The sequence below is a fragment of the Oryctolagus cuniculus genome, chromosome 12, assembly GCF_964237555.1.
Source record: "Oryctolagus cuniculus chromosome 12, mOryCun1.1, whole genome shotgun sequence".
Classification (NCBI taxonomy): domain Eukaryota; kingdom Metazoa; phylum Chordata; class Mammalia; order Lagomorpha; family Leporidae; genus Oryctolagus; species Oryctolagus cuniculus.
In genome coordinates this window covers 118,296,967-118,309,472 of record NC_091443.1, presented here as the reverse complement: position 1 = coordinate 118,309,472, position 12,506 = coordinate 118,296,967, and the positions used below count along the sequence as shown (strand labels likewise).

Here is a 12,506-nt window from a genome sequence, read left to right as displayed (position 1 = left end):
TAACATGATATCCTCCAGAAGCTAGTGTTCTGTTTTGCTTTAAAGATTTATTTATTTAATAGGCAGTATTACAGAGAGAGGGGAAGAGACAAGGAGAGAGAGAGAGAGGGAAAAATAGAGAGAGACAGAGGGAGAGAGAGAGAGAGAGAGAGAGAATATTCCATCCATTGTTTCACTCAACAATGGCTGCTATGTCCAGGGCTGGGTCAAGCTGAAGCCAGAAGTCAGGATCTTCATCCAATTCTCCACATGAGTACACACTCTCAAGTACTTAGGGCATCTTTTGTTGCCTTTCCAGGCATGTTAATAAGGAGTTATCAGAAGTAAAGCAAGCCAGGACTAGAATCAGTGCCCAAATAGGATGCCAGCACTCCAGGCAGCAGTTTAACCTGCTAAGCCACACGCTGGCTCTCCATTTTCCTTCTCTCTTTCCTAAAGATGAGAAAATATGTATTGATCTATTTTTAGTCTTAGTCTATTTTGTGTTGTTACAAAACCAGTGTACAATGTGTATGTATAAAGAAAAAGTGTATCTTACAGTCCATATGAGAAGTCCATGATCAAGAGGCCCCATCAGGAGAGGGCCATATTCCTGTAACTTAACTTGGCAGAAGTCATTACATGGTGAGAGAGAGTGTAAGAGATAAAACTTATCACCTCAAGGCCCTTTCAAAATTGCTGTCAATCTATTCCTGAGGGTTGAAACTATTGTCTTGGGGACTTTTTTTTTTTTTTTAAGATTTTGTTTATTTGAGAGGTAGAGCTACAGACAGAGGGAGAGACAGAGAGAAGGGTCTTCCATTTGATGGTTCACTCCTCAAATGGTGACAATGGCTGGAGCTTGCCCAATCTGAACCTAGGAGCTAGGAGTTTCCTCCAGGTCTCTCACATTAATGTAGGGGTCAAAGCACTTGGGTCATTCTCCACTGCTTTCACAAGTGGCAGAGAGCTGGATTGGAAGAGGATCAGCCAGGACATGAACTGGTAACCATATGGGATGCTGGCACCACAGGCAGAGGCTCAGCCCACAGTGCCACAGCACCAGTCCCAGATATTAGGTTTTCAATGCATCATCTGGGATGATACATGTTAAAGTCAGACCTTTTTTAAAATTATATTACATTTTTATTACTATTCCAATTTATTAGGCCTACAAGTAGAACTTTTTATTGTAGTTATTCTATTTTACAGCTATTGAAATTAAATGTCAGTTTTTATTTTTTTTAATTTAAGGTAAACAGATTTCATGTATTTCATATATACAGATTTAGGAACATAGTGATACTTCCCACCCTATCCTCTCTCCCACCCACACATCCCCTCTCATCCTTTCTCTCTAATTCCCTGTCTGATTTTTTCCTTAAAGATCCATTCATTTTTTTTTTTGAAAGGCAAAGTTACAAAGACAAAGGAAGGAAGAGACAGAGAGAGATCTTTCATCCACTGGTTTACTCCCCACATGGCTGCGATGGATGGAGATGGGCTGGTCCAAAGCCAGGAGCCAGGAGCTTCTTCCAACTTTCCCATGTGGTTGCAGGGGCCCAAGCCCCTGAGTGATCTGATATTTTCCGGACACATTAGCAGGGAGCTGGATTGGAAGTGGAGCCTCTGGGACTGAAATTGGGCACAGTTCTCCATACTACACCACAGTGCCAGTCCTACTTCTCTTACTTTCTACACTGATCTGCTTTCAGTGGACTCCAGCCCTACTTCTCTTACTTTCTACACTGATCTACTTTCAGTGGACTTTTTACTCTTAAGATTCACCCTATACTAAGTAAAGAGTACAGCACTGTTGTTCAGCAGTAGAGACAAGGGCTGTAAACAATCATAAACTCTCAGAATGCCAATTTCACTCCTATACGTTCCATTTTTTGCTGCTCTATTAGTTACCACAGATCAAGGAGAACATAAGGTGTTTGTCTTTTTGGGATTGGCTTATTTCACTAAATTTAATGGTTTTCAATTGGATTCATTTTTGTTGCAAAACAAAGGATTTTGTTATATTTTATAGCTGAGTAGTTATATATATATATATATATATATATATATATATATATACACACAATGTTTTTATCCAGTCATCAGTTGATAAAAGTCTAGGTGGAATCCATATCTTAGCTATTGTTAATTGAGCTACAATGAACATGAGGATACAGATAGCTCTTTCATATGCCTATTTCTTTTTTTTTAATATTTAATTAATTTATTTGAAATACAGAGTTACAGAGAGAGGTAGAGATAGAGAGAGAGGTATTCCATCCACTGGTTCACTCCCCAGATGACCGCAATGGCCAGAGCTGCACTGATCTGAAGCCAGGAGCCAGGTGCTTCTGCCAGGTCTCCCATGTGGTGCAGGGGCCCAAGGACTTGGGCCATCTTCCACTGCTATCCCAGGCCATAGCAGAGAGCTGGATTGGAAGAGGAGCAGGCAAGACTAGAACTGGTGCTCATATGGGATGCCAGCACTTCAGGCCAGGGCATTAACCTACTGCACCACAGTGCTGGCCCCTCATGTGCCTATTTCATTTCACTTAGATTAATTCCCAGGATTGAGATTGCTGAGTCATATGCTATATCTACTTTCAAGTTTCTGAGGTGTCTCCATACATCTACCACAACAGCTGTGCTAGTTTATTTTCCCACCAATAGTGGATTAAGATGCCTTTTCCCCACATCCTGGCCAGCATGTGTTGATTGTTGATTTCTGTTTGAGAGCCACTCTGACAGGGGTGAGGTCAAACCTCATTGTGATTGTGATTTGTACTTCCCTGGTGACTAGTGATATTGAGCATTTTTCACTTGCCTGTGGTTTTTAAAATTTTCTCTTTTGATAAGAGCCTGTAGAGCAGCTCACATTGGTTGCCCAGAGAACCAGCTATATCCTGTGCCTTCTTATGCAGTCACAGGGTTTCCACAGTCTCAGCACACAGGGCTCCCATTGTCAATGGGTGCAGAGGATTTGATCCACCTTGCTAGACTGTCTCATTCACAGAGAGGCAGAGACATTCCAAGAGCCTTGACAGTTTGAGCATTGGAGCCTGTGACATGTTGAGAGATTGGGGGGACCTCAGTAATATGTGAGTGCACAGACTCTAGTCAATTTGCCAGCCAGACTCAAAGTCAGTGGGAAACATGGAGTTTTCCTTCTGTTAGAATCTAGATCACACACATGCACAATAGCCACCAACCAAAATGCTTCCTTCTCCCCATCAGTTGCAAGTTGCACGCATTCAAGCTGCTGCCACTGGTACTGGTAGTAGATGGCATCTTGTCTCAGCCAGGTGCTGGGCACGTGCACTAGAGCTTCTGCATCTTCTGTTTCTGTCCAAAATGGTGCCCACCTTCTCTCAACTGGTTATTGGGCACCATTGCTTAGTGAATGTAGTGAGAGAAACATGTCCCCCCTAGTTTTTTACTGGGTCAGTGGGTACACTTTCCCCTCAGAGCTCCAGGCCAGGCTCATGTCAACATCTCCCTCTGTCTACATCACCAGTGGTATGGGTTGCTGCAGTCTGATCTCACCTCACTCTCCAAAGCTGGTGCTTTCTCCTCCTCTTGGCTGCTGGCATCATGTTGTGTCTGTGTTCATGTTGCATGTCTGCATCTTCCACACTGATCCGTGGTGTTTCTCTCCTGTAGAATTTCCACCGCAGTTTTCTCTAACTCTTCCCCAATAATGTACTTCCAACATTTTTTGAAACTAGTTACCACTAGTATATGCCCTTCCCTATTCCACCTTCTTTGAATCCTCCAACATGCATGCTTTTTATGGAGTTTTAGCTACATAAAATCTGGAGATACTCTATTGAAAAATGCTAACATGGCATCCCCAGGGTATCCCTGTATTAAGAGGAACATAGTTAATATCATTGAATTATTTTCCATTGTTCAGTTGTTAGTGACACATGATCTTTCTTTGCAATTCTGTAATTAATTTGGGTAATAATTCTTAAAATTATATTATCTTTACTTGTTGCTGTTGATTTCTCAACAATGTTGCAGTGGATTCATTTCTGAGAGGAGCAGCATGGTGGGGGCAAGAGGTGCGGAGTCACCACATAGACCCCAGGAGTCAGGTGAAAGCAGGCTTGAGGCGAGCAGCCCGCAAACTCGTTTATTACAGTTGGAATAACATCTTATATAGCCAAGACCAGCCAATCTGGTCAAGGGGTAACCTATGCCCCAACCAATCACAGCCTGTTGCCAGGCAGGCTCCATTGCCAAGTGGGTTTCAAAGCCATTCCTGAGTAACTGACACTCGCTTGCCAGTGGCCACCTTGGCATGGCCTTCTCATTCCACCACATTTACTAACTTACATTTTTTACAAAATCAGTAGCAAATGAATGTCTTCATGAAACTAAGTTGTGTTTAATCTTTGCTAATTAATAAATTGTGTATGCCCTTTCAAGAATTCTTTCCAGCCTGTAATCATGGGTAAAACACTATTCTTGCATAGGGAGGTTTATTGTTTTTGTTCTTCCAGCTTATATATCTGTTATTCTGTATACATTTCTATCATAATCTTGTTTTGCACAGTGAAATGTAGGTACAATCCTGACCAGTTCTCTCACTACTGTCGCTCCCCCTCTTCGCGGAGGAACGACACTAGACCCTGCGCTGTTCTTTTGTCTGCTCAGCCCTTCCCGGGTTTGCTGCTGGTTCTTCCCGGGTGGGCTGCCATCCTTCCACCTCCGTGGAAGGGCGGCTCCCCCTGCCACTTTCCCCACTTCCGTGGGGGAGCAGCACACCACCGGCAGGCTCTCGCGGGGGCTGCTCAGATGTTTCTCAGGTGTTCCTGGTGCATGTTGTCTCTCTCCTCCTTTATAGTCCTCTTCCACCAATCCCAACTCTGCTACCCACATGCGGAGCACGCTGCTCTCCTCCAATCAGGAGCAGCTCCTGCAGCTTGTCAAGTTGGTGAGAGGCAGCTGTGTAGAAGCTGTTTCCTCCTCTCCCAGCGCCATATTGTGGGAGAGCAGATGCATAGAATAAGTCTTAATTCCAGTAACTTAGTCTAGTTCGAGTTGCTCCCCACAACTACCACCTTCTTTCACTTTCTCTTCCAGATATAGTTCTATTGACTTCTACATGTCTACATGTTTCTAAGACCAGAGAAATTAATATATCTCAGTAACTTGCTACTTCATCATTTCTCAGCTCATTTTACATTGTGCTTTAGGACCTTTATGAAAATTTGTTACTTAAAATGGAATGGCAAACACAACATTCATCATTAGAGAATGCACATGAACAAGATAAAGTTGGCACGGTTATAAGAAAATAGAGCCATGTAAGCTGAGAGCAAATTAATATCTTGTCTTTCTCCCACCCATGTACTAACCAGGCCTGACCCAACTTAGTTTCCAAGATCAGATGAGATTGGGGGTGGGAGGTTCAGGGTTGTATGGCTTTAGATAGTCTCTTGTCTTTCTGATGCTATAGCAAAAAGATATATTTGTTACATTTCAATTTAAAAATTAATTTAAAAATTAAGAGGAAATTTGCTAAATACCTATGAGATGTATTCTGAAACAGAACCTTTATGAGTCATAAAGATGATGTTGTGCATAGTGTTTTAGTTCAAGGCTGGAAATAAACACTCAATATGCTGCAGAGCCAAGAATTACCTAGTGTTAAAATATAAACAGGGGCCAGCACCATGTCTTAGTTGGTTAATCCTCCACCTGCGGTGCCAGTATCCCATATGGGCACTGGAACCCATATGGGTTCTAGTCCTGGTTTCTCTTCTTCCAGTCCGGCTTTCTGCTGTGGCCCAGGAAGGCAGTGGAGGATGGCCCAAGTGCTTGGGCCCCTGCACCTGCATGGGAGACCAGGAGGAAGCACGTGGCTCCTGGCTTCAGATCAGCACAGTGCCATCTGTAGCTGCCATTTGGGGGCTGAAACAACAGAAGGAAGACCTCTCTCTCTTTCTCTCACTGTCTAACTCTACCTGTCAAATTAAAAAAAAGCATAAACAGGTTATTTAGCTTATTTTGGAATTGCTAAAACAGTATGATCTTTGATAGCCTTTTGGAGCCTGTACTTATATATAGATAAGACCAGGAGTATGTGGAGGACAAAATCTATTGTGTGGCCTTAAATAATTGTCCATGCATTTTTCTCAGTCTATTAATGTAGGTTGCACAGACACTTTTTAATGTTATATTTTCAGGCAAATCATTCTACTATACATTTGAATTTTAACCTACTGAAATTAGTCTTAATTGAAACCCTGAAACACTTACCAGTAACATAAATTATAGTCAGAGCCAAAGGCTATTCTCTAATCATTGCATTAATTGAATCTTTTGTCATGTCTAAAAAATAGTTTTATCTTCAAGAGAAAGGGAGCTAGGAAGAATGAGACATATAGGTAGAGAGAACACTTTTTTGCATTAATTCATTCCTCAACACCCACAGCAGCCAGACCTGGGCCAAGACTGAATACAAGAGCCAGAAATGTAGTCCCAGTCTCTCAGAGGTAATGATAGAAGCCTAATTAATTGATTCTGGAAGTCACATCCAGGCACTCTAAAGTAGAACTAGGGTATCTTAATAGGCATCATAGGCCGGTGCTGTGGCTCACTAGGCTAATCCTCAGCCTGCGGTGCCAGTACTGTGGGTTCTAGTCCTGGTTGGTGTGCTGGTTCTGTCCCGGTTGCTCTTCTTCCAGTCCAGCTCTCTGCTGTGGCCCAGGAAGGCAGTGGAGGATGCCCAAGTGCTTGGGCCCCTGCACCTGCATGGGAGACCAGGAGGAAGCACCTGGCTCCTGGCTTCAGATTGGTGCAGCACAATGGCAGTAGTGGCCATTTGGGGGTGAACCAATGGGAGGAAGACCTTTCTCTCTGTGTCTCTCTCACTGTCTAACTGTCTGTCAAAAAAAAAAAATTGGCATCATAACCACTACACTAAATGCATAACGCCCATTTAAATGTTTTTCTTTGGCATATTTGAAAGTACTATATATGATTTTCCCCTGGTAATTCCTCTCTGTTTCTATCAGAACTCCACTGATGGTTTCTTGTATTTTCCTCCTGAAACCATCTGCATTCTCCTTAACATTACCCATCTAGGTATTCCCCCATTGATCCCAATCTCTGATTCTGCTTGACTGATTTTGCCATCTGTAATCAGACACTTCTCTTTCCAGTCTGAACGTCTTCCATGACCTTTAGACTATAGTTCCTTCTCCATCTTGAATGCTTCTTTGTAGCTGTTCAAATAATACCTCACACTTGATGAATCTCAAATGAAACCTGCAGCTTTCATTCTTTTTTATTTGTATATGGTATTAGTACAAGCCAGCCATGACTTAAATCAACATAATGGGATTTTTGTTGGACTCCTCATTTTCTATCAGGTCTAATTTCAGATCTTTCTTTGTCTTTAAATTTGTAATCTCATTTTTCATTGCTTGATTTTATTTTTACACTAGGTGGACAGAAAGCAATCCTCCTTAATAAAGTTGACAATTAGCTTCACTCAGAACATTTTAGCAATGCACGTTAAAAAAATTCATCTTACAAATTGTTCTGCAATCCAAATATACAACTTGAAAAGCGATGTTTAGAAAACAAAATCCAATGTAAAAAGACAGATTAAAGGCTATGGAGATGTACCTGGACTCAAATTGAGTTTTGCCCAAAAATTGCTGTATGTTGTCATCTTGCTTACGCCTGGTCCCCATGACAGTCTGGTTTGTCCTTTCTCTGAACTTCAATTCTTCCCGTTCCTTCATGGATCTGAAGACTCTCGTTTCCTCCTTGAAGGACTTTGCATCACTGTCTTCTGCTGAGAGTTGGGACAATGTTGGATTGCTGGTGGAACAAGGCCACCACAAACTATAAATACACTCTTCCTGACCAATGACTTGACTGAGCAGGTGATGGGGGAGGCTCTGCATAAGAAGGCAGATCTCATCTTTTCCTACCTTCCACCTATTTTCCTACACATAAAGTGTATTACCTGGACATCCTGAAAGGGGCGCCTGGTGTTCCGGGCTTTGGAGAACAGAGTTGGCATCTACTCTCTTCACACAGCCTATGATGCTGCACCCCAGGGATTGAAAAAGTGGTTTTCCAAAGGACTTGGAGCCTGCACATCCAGGCATATATATCCTTCCAAAGCTCATGGCTTTCCTATAGAGGGAACCACTGAGTACAATTCAACATTAACCATACCCAAGATATGGACAAAGTTGTGTCTGCAGTGAGAGAAGTTGAAGGTGTTCCTGTCACTTCTTTTTCTGCTAGGATTGGTGAGGAGAAAAATAAGGATCCGCCTGAATTGTACTGAGAAGCCTTTGATGCAGGTGGTGGCTCAGCTCTCTCAAAACAGATAACTTTACCAGAGATCTGAAATTCTGTCACTGCAGAGAAGCCTTTGCTCTACATACTGGAATGGGTCGATCATGCACCCTGATGAATCTGTTGCCTTGGCAACCATGATTGAGCGAATCAAAAGACACCTCAAACTAACTCATATTCAATTAGCTCTTGGGGTAGGAGGGACCTTAGCGTCATGAGTCAAAGCTGTGGCCCTGTGTGCTGGTTCTGGGAGCAGCGTCCTGCAGGGTGTGGAAGCAGACCTGTACCTCAGGGGTGGGATGTCCCATCATGATGGTCTGGATGCTACTTCCCAAGGAATAAATGCCATCCTCTGTGAACACAGTAACACTGAATGAGGCTTTCTTTCTGACCTTTGTGATATTCTGGGTACCCGCTTGGAGAATTAGATTAATATTATCTTGTCAGAGACAGACAGGGCTCTTCTTTGTGTGGTATAAGGCATACAGAAACATCAAGATGATACAACCTACAGATTGCATCTCCACTCATGTGGATATGTAACATGAGTCAGTGGAGTTGATATATCTTTCTGGAAGAGTATCTTAAGATGGATGAGGATGCTTCAAAAAGTTCATGGAAATGTTTATTTTGAGAAAACTACATAGATTAAAAAAATTCACAAAATACACAACTTTTAGCTCCATTTTCTGCAAACCTTTCTTAACTGCCCTTATATTATCTTTTCTAGTTTATCTGGTTCAACAAATGTTATAGTTCATAAGGAAATAACTGAACTACCATAATGAAGAGCAAATACTAAGAAAGATCAACTAAAGATTCTTGGGAAGTAACCAAGTAATTCTCTCCTTAGTTTAGTTATAGTTGGGATATGTTAACCTAGATATCTCTGCCATTGGTTAGTTTTAAAATGTCCTTTAAAAACTTGGAATTGAACACCTATTTTTAGGCAGTAGCCAGTTTGGGATGATATGGTCTGTCCCTGTGTCCATGTTCTGTAGGTCCACCTAAATTCCAGTGTTTCACCTCAGTTTCAGAATCAGCATGAGATGTATTAGGAGGAAGTTGTTTTTAATATGATTGCTATTCAGATTACTATGTCTTTATTGCTTTTTATTTTATAAAAATAAACCAAATTATAACATTAGTCCAAGCCCTAATCCTTACCCTGGCCCTAGCCCTAGCCTTAGTCCTTGCCCTAACCCTAAACCTAATCCTACATCTAAACCCATTCTGAAGCCTAATACTACGTCTATCGCTAGACAAAGCATTAACCCTAAGTTTGGCCCTCATCTTAACCATAACCTTACCTTAACTCTATACTTAGCCAAAATCCTAATTGTATCCCAACATGGTGCTTTACCCCAATCTAAACTCTAACACTAGCACTAATCCTTTCCCTAACTTTAGCCTTAATAACACAAGCATTAGCCTTAATCCTAATCTGAGCCCCAACTCTAACCCTAACAGTAATACCAAAATTTAAACCTAACTCTGCCTTAACCCTAACACTAACCCTGGCCTAAAACCTATCCATAGTCCTAACTTTAACTATCACACTAGCTCTAACCATAGTCCTAACTCTGGCTCTAACTCTAAAATTTACCATAGAACTAAATCTAACCTTAATCTTAAACTAATTTTAAATCTCACCCCAACACTAATCCTATCTTTCTGCTTAGGCCTAACCCTAAAACAAACTAGCATTCAGTGTGAACTTGACCATAGACCTGATGCTAACTTCAATGCTATATCTAACACCAGCCTTAAACTAACCATCATGCTAACACAAAGACTAAGCCTCATCCTAGTGATGATGACCCTAACTTCAACTATAACTGTATATTATATATAACCACAGCTCTCTCTATATATTATAGATATATAACCATATTTATAACAATAAATATTTATAACCATATATATAAAATATATTATATATTATATTATATATATAAAATGTATATAAAACCACAGCTCTAACTTTATCCCTAGCCCTACACCTAAATTTATCCCTAATCCTAGCTCTATCTCTAGGCCTAACAATAGCCTTAACCCTATCTATAACTCTAATCACAAATCGAATCCTAAATATAACCCTAGTCCTGGACCTAATCCTTATTCTCACCCAAAAGCTAAACATAACTCTTTGTGTAGCCCTAACCCTAAGCCTAGCCCTAACCATAACCCTAACCATGGCTTTTAATCTAACCCTAGACCTAAGCCTAAACTTAACAGAACCCTAATCCTACAACTAGCCCCAACTCTTGCCATAAGCCTAATACTAACACCACCAACACTAAACATAAACCTAGCTCTAAATCTTACCCTAACCCCAACCCTAACAATAGCCTTAATAATAGCACTCAATCTAAACCTTAACACCAATCCTAGCTCTCATCCTAGTCCTAATACTAACCCTAACACTCACTCATCCTATACCTAGCCCTACACTTAACTTCTAACCCTAAATGGCAGAATTTGCATTCACATGAGCTGTCAGGGTTTATATACACTTGAGTAACTGAAATGGTCAGAGAAACAGAAAGTGAGCCCAAGCCCATTTGTGTTTGAATGGTGCCATCATTAGTCACCAATTCTGAAAACACCACATTTTCAAGCAAATTGTTGTTAAACTTCTAGGTGTCACTGTGGTGATACATATGGGAAGGCTTGTGGCTTAGGATGAGAAAAAACTGCAACTTGGCAAAAAAATTTCAGAAAGCCTCAGTCAGTTATTGAAGTCTAATAGAGGCTTTATGAGTAACTGCCATGGATTGGTCCTCCAGTCCTAGTGTAAACTTTGTAACAGGAGGAAAGCAGACAAAATGCTGAAAATGTATCATTTGAAACATATTAAGTGGAAAAATCCAATATAGAAGGCAGATCAAATGAATTTTATTGTCTACAAATAAAAAAATGAGCTGAATGCCAACAGTGGCTGTGCTCTATGATGAAAGATAATATCTGAGTAGTACTTGTGAAAATAAACTGCACCCTCTCAGGGAGGCCTGGAAAAGTGATGCTCACAGTCAAGCATGTAGATGTAATGGCTACAACACTCCACAGAAAAAGAAAACCTTGGATTTGATCCCAAGTCCAGCTCTAGACAACTCTTCAAACCACAAAAGAGAAAACGCATTTTGCATTTTTCCCCATCAGAGTAGCAGCAAAATATGCAGTCATGGGAGCAGGGAGGAAGGGGAGGACTGAGAGACAGTGAGCAAACCTAAATCGGTTTGTGATTTAATGGTGCTGTGACTTTGCACCTGTTCTCAAAACTGCCCATTTTAAAACAACTTTATCTTTGTATCTTCTTGTGGTGCATTGGCTTTGGGAAGTGGGTTGGCATGGGGACACAGGAAGTCACCTGGACCATTGGTCACCTTGTGGGCTGCCTTAGATGCTGGAAATGAAGACACCAAGATCAGCAATGGGGTCCAGCTCTGAGATTAGACCCAAGGACTCTGGGGCTGGCCAAGGTATCTCAGCTTCCCAGCAGGTCCTGGAGGCTGGGGGTGCCTCATCTTGCCAGGCTCTGCCAGATTTCCCCAGGTGCCAAAGTCTATGCTGCAGGACAGGGTGCTGATGCCTCCCTGCCCCCACGCCTGGCCTGCTCCCACCACTTGCCTCATAGCAAGCAGTGCTGGTTCCTTGAATGGATTCGCTATTGTGTACATGGCAGCTTAATTTTCTGACTTTGTGTTGACTCTGAAACCAGATGCTATGGAATTATAGAGATTTACTGTATTTACCCAGAGTAACTGAAATGCTGTTTGTAAAAATTCACCTGAGTATTTATTTTAAATACATAATTCAAGGTTTAGATGGTTTCATTTTTAGATGCTTAATTTTGGTAGCAAGCACAATATTTTGACAAAAATATTTGTAGGAATTTCTTTCCACCATAAATTCATATAATATAAAATGTGTGTTGTGACTGATGTTATCATTTGTTTGCTGCTGATACTGTAAGTTCATGGAAACTGAGGAACTCAATAGCAAAACCTGCCCAATTCAGTAAGAGGTGGAGCTCACTTGTGCTTTTCATTCCTTTTCAACAGATGTCTCCCAGATTAGTTTCCATTACAGGAAAGATTCCTTTTTTGCAACATTTTATGTTTTCAGGTAGGAATTGGGAATGCTGCTTTCATTTTATAACCACAATGCTCTTCACAAGTGCCAGTAATGGGAGG

At 41.3% G+C, this 12,506-nt stretch overlaps 2 pseudogenes; one reads left to right on the top strand and one right to left on the bottom strand.

The window, feature by feature from the left end:
* The window catches only part of LOC127486009 (E3 ubiquitin-protein ligase TRIM13-like), a 35,531-nt pseudogene extending 28,458 nt beyond the window's left edge, over nt 1-7,073 (bottom strand).
* A 499-nt stretch (nt 7,074-7,572) lies between these two features.
* On the top strand, nt 7,573-10,205 carry LOC127485939 (NIF3-like protein 1; annotated as a pseudogene).
* The last annotated feature ends 2,301 nt before the right edge of the window (nt 10,206-12,506 follow it).